Genomic DNA, 5,490 nt, shown 5'->3' on the forward strand with positions numbered 1-5,490 from the left:
TATCTTCATTGAAATAGTTTGACAGGGCTTAAACGAGGAATTTCCAAAATGGCTTCCACTTTAACTTTAATTTTGTTTATCTGAAATAATTAATCACCTCACATTATTAATAGTAATAAAAATAGATAAACTAAAACTAAGAATTAGTTTATTTCTTAAGAAGATAGTACATAAATACTTTTAGCATATATCAGACAGAGTAGGGTAAAAGTTAGTGGTGACAAGAATATAGCTAAAATTGTTATAGATACAATGTTTAATTAAATAGTTAATTTAAAATTTAAGGGTCATGGGTCGTAAAGGTTCAGATTATTATGCATGATAATTATAGCTAAACTTTGATCGAAATTAATTTTTGTTTAATTCAGTACCACCTTAATAATATACAATTGGAATGCTAATGATCCTATAAATATTTTTATTTTTAAGTCTTATGAGGAAAAAGTTATTGAAGAAAAAACTTTTTTTTTTTCATAAGTACTTTATTGTTTGATTTTTGAAAAATGTGTACTTTAACGTACACTAAACGTTTTCTAATGGCAACTAAAATTTAATCTAACAGTTCATCTAACAAAAGTTTGTTAGCTACAGGCTAAAATAATTTTACATGGTGGGTATTATATCATTAAGCATTATATCACTAAGCAGAAAATTATATCACTAAGCAAGTATTATATCACTGGTTGTAAATACTGTATGAACTGCATACAACATCTGATATACAGAAGATTGAAAATATTATATACTATATAATTGACCCTATAACTATAAATATAAGAAGATGGTCAGGGTTGCAGTCAAAAAAGAACAAATAGTTTTTAACTATTTAATGTCCTACGTTTCGCCCCACTTTCCAGGGCTTCATCAGGGCTAAAAAGATACAAAAACAACTAAGAACATTACAACAATAAGCTAAATTAAATTAATAAATATTATGTAAAAATTAAGTGATGAGAAAATTATATGTAAATAAAAGGAAGGAAGACATAAAATAGTATTAAAATAAAATAAACTTAAAATTTAAAAACTTTAATTGTAACATAATTGTAACAATTTTTTTTTGTTTCATATACGTCTCCTGTACTTTTTTAACAGTATATTTTACGTATTTTTTATTCTTTCGATTCTTACAATTTTTTATTCTTATCATTGTTTATTCAAGTTTATTTTATATTAATACTATTTTATGTCTTCATTCCTTTTATTTACTTATAATTTTCTTAGAACTTAATTTTTACATAATATCCTACCTTAATTTACCTTATTGTATCTTATTGTTGTAATGCGCTTGGTTGTTTTTGTATCTTTTTAGCCCTGATGAAGCCCTACAAAGTGGGGCGAAACGTCGGACATTAAATGGTTCAAAACTATTTGTTATTTTTTGACTGAAACCCTGACCATCTTCTTATATTTTGATAATAGTTCAAAGCTATTTTTTTTCTAGAATTTGAATCAACCCAAATTAGTAATAACGTCTTTATTTAGTACCAAATAATATTTACTCAAACATATATCTTCAATAATTGAATTGTATAAGTGGAAGTTAACCACTCATTTGCTAATTAATTTCCTATGTCTACGCCTCCCCACAACTAAATATTTGAAATTCTCATACATACTTCTATATTTTTTGTTCATTACAATTCAGTCTAATAAAACATTATAATAAAAATGTGAAACGGGACAGATTTTTATAAAAATTTCAGGATGTTACGGTACAACAAAGTAGAAAATATGTTCAGTCAGTAATTGAAAATAAATAGTTAATTCAAACGCAATATAAAATAAAATATTTTATTAATTTAATTTTGATCCTTTACCCAATAAAGGAAATCTGAAACATAATAATTTTATTGAATATCCCGTTGAAACCGAAGGGTCTTAACGGTATCCATTACTTTACATCGTATTAGTAAAACAGAACCACTGTTTACAGAAGCCTCCCGAACACCCTTTCAATATTTATTCAATGTAAATCTTGTTAGAATAACAATATTCTCCCGTTAATCAGTTTAGTGGTCGGGGTTTGAACAATGTCATGGTTCTGTAGGATTTGTTTCGTAGAGAAGTGAATTGATCAAATCAATACTTTATTTCAAAGTAAAAAAGTAATTTAGTCAAATTTTCCGGTTGGATCCGTATTAATGGAATGGTTAATTATTTATGTTACATATTTTTTTAAAAATTTATTTATTGATATTTACAACTGTACATAAAATACATCAAGTAAATTTGAGGAAATCATAATGGTATGGTACAAGCATGTTGAGAAACTGTACAAGCATATAGAGAAACAACCCATTGGTAGCGCTCTAAAAACATTTTTACAATATAAGATCTCGAGGCCATCTTCTTTTCAGACGCCTCGGAGGATTGTTCGGAATAAAAGAGGAAGCAAGATTAGAAACTAATGGGTTTGAGTGGTTAGGGAGTTTATAATGGAAGGATTGATATCTGGTTCGGTCTAGATCGGTTACGTATGGAACATTAAGGTCTTTGTGGATGATTTTATTTGTGACAAAGTAGGGAGCATTAAAGATTTTACGAAGGATTTTGGATTGTAAGGATTGGATACGAGAGGAATTCGAAGGTTTAGTGGACCCTCAAAGCTCAACGCCGTATGTCCAGATTGGCCTTATAATTATCATGTAAAGCAGTCTTTTGTAATGAATTGGAAGTTTGGACCGTTTCTCTAGTAAGTGCTGTAATAGTCGAAATCGACGTCCAGTTTCCTGTCTTTTCAGTCTTGTGTGAGGATTCCAGGTTAGTCGTTATTCCGGAAGTAGTCCAATGTAGCGGATCTGTTCAAAAGGGGTAAGGGTAACATTATTGAAGTATACTGCAGGGCAGTCAGTAGGTTTACGACGTAGGGTAAAGGTAATTTGATGGGATTTGTTGGAATTTATTTTAATCCTCCAATTACGACACCGTTCTTCGAGTGCTCTGATATGGGATTAGAGAGTTTGGCATGCAATTAAAGGGTTATTATTAACAGCGAGCACTCATGATTATTACATTTAAAAATAATAATTAACGCTAGTAGCAACAATAATTAATTTAAATTTTGTCAGATGCATTTAATTTTTATTTAAAATTTCATAAGTCATTATAAAGAAAAAAAATAATTTATGTATTTATTTTTAAAAAAAATTATATTTCTCAAAGAACATAACTCAATTATACACAAACACACGTAAATATACAAAAAAGTACTTGATAATTAAGTCACAGGAGCAGGTTCGATTAAATAAAGGAAAACCATCTAGCTTAATTTTCTCCATGTAAAGTAATTGTAATAAAAACTTCTATTTCTTACCAAGCACTGGACTTTGGAGCATCCATGATTTTTAGTAGCGCAGTATGATAGTTTGAAGGGGAAAAAATTGTCAATTTTTTGTTTTAATTATTACAATGTTTACATGTTCCTACTTTCGGAATAATTTATTTTTCAGTCAGGAAGAAAAGATGATTTTTTTAAACTACAAAAAAACGTTGAATTATTAAGTAATGTAAGTAAATATATTGTTTTTCATATTATCTAAGGTAATTTCATTAATATATTTTCTTTATGTAGTATTGGAATATAATAATAACTAAATAAATAATAGGCTAGTATTAATTATTGAATACATTCATGCTATTTTCAACGCTATTCACTCTGGGGAATGTTCGTGACATATAAGTGCAACTTTTATTCAGCTTACGTCAAAGCAAAATGAATTCCGTTTTCTCTCCCCAAGAACGTGGTTGCAATATGAAAAGTGTCCGAACCAGAAGCGGAGGACAAACGATATTGAAAATAGCAGAAATACATTTTTCTGATAAATAAAACTTTTATTATTAAATCTGCAAAATTGTATTTATGCTATTGTAAATTTATTAAATATTTTTTATCAATTAAATTGATTAATAAATTACTTTTTTGAGACTACATTGCCCTTTATGAGCCTTAGGTATCCATTTTGTTCTGTTATATTTGTGTCTTTAAAACAATCTTATCATATATATATATATATATATATATATGTGTGTGTGTATATAACAGATATATCAGGGATGAGGTTGAGATTAGAACGCCGAGATCTTCTGGAGTTCGGATTTTTCCTTCATAAGTTTGGGAAGGAGGGAGGTCAAGCTCAGCTCTGTGTTCTCCAGAGTGAGTGTGTTTGAGATGTTACTTTGCTTTATGTTCTTATTTTATTATTGCTTTTTATTTATTATTTAATTGTAAATTAACTGTAAATATATTGTAAATGTGTTCTATTAGCTTTATTACTTATGTCTGGTGTATATGACACAACAAAAAGATAAATTATGTGTTGAAATAGAGATGACTAATTTTCGAAATGGAATAGACACGATACCCTAGGGGCCCAATCTTAATAAATAATTCGTACAGGATAGAAAAACTATGAGGGGGATGAAGTAAAACGTAAGGGTGCTAAATAAGAGAGAAAGACGAGTACTCAATAAACTTCTCCAACGGAGGGTGATCAATCCTCCCCCTAAATGTGCCTCAGATTACACGAGGTGCCTTTTATCAATCCTACCTTTCAATGATTTATCTTACCCTTACTGACTCCAAGTCTGATTTTTATTATTCCACAAATCTATTCCCGATCAGAATCCTTTGATATCCATTACTATAAAAATGGTCGTAAAATATAAATAAATTTTTGATAAGCTTTCGTGGAATGGTTTGATAACATTTCAGAAATCCTATTCAAATAAAACACCTAATGTCTGTAACCCAAGGTGTTAACTTGATGGAAAACGACATTTTTCCGAATATATTAAAGTTTTCACTTTATTTAATTTTTTTTTTTATTATTTGTTCTTATTTTAATAAATTTCTAAAAAATAAATTCTTCCACACTTAAGTTACAAACAAAATTACCGAAGAAACAATTGAAAATTGTTGAAAAGAAGATAGTGGATAAATATTTTAAGCATACAGCAGACTATATCAAAAATTAGTTGTAGTGACAAAACTACGCTAAAATATACTGTAGATACAATGATTATTTATTATTTATTGATGAAATAAACATTGTATATATGACAATTATAATTATAGTTTTGTCAACTAATTTCTGGTATACTACAACTGAAAATATTTATTTTCCTTAATATTTATTTATAAAAAAAATAAAGTGCTGAATTGTCAATATATTTTTTTTACATGAATTGCAACCTGAAACTCAGGTCGAAACGTAGATATGAAATAAATAAATATGATTTTGTTTATTTATGTTGTTCTTTCTTGACCGTACCCCCGACAAACTTCTCTAATAATTAATCTACGGTCAACTAACGTTTTAATCAAGTTCGCTTGATATACAATATGTATTACATGCTATATGTAATATGCATATGTTTCACACACAAATCAAGAATATAGAGGTGTTTAACCATTTATTAATTTAAGTTTTATTGAAATAGTTTGAGAGAGCTTATACGTCAAATTTTTAAAATGGCTTCCTATAAACT

This window comes from Halyomorpha halys, unplaced genomic scaffold, assembly GCF_000696795.3.
Source record: "Halyomorpha halys isolate HHAL.00 unplaced genomic scaffold, Hhal_1.1 Scaffold1313.1, whole genome shotgun sequence".
NCBI lineage: Eukaryota > Metazoa > Arthropoda > Insecta > Hemiptera > Pentatomidae > Halyomorpha > Halyomorpha halys.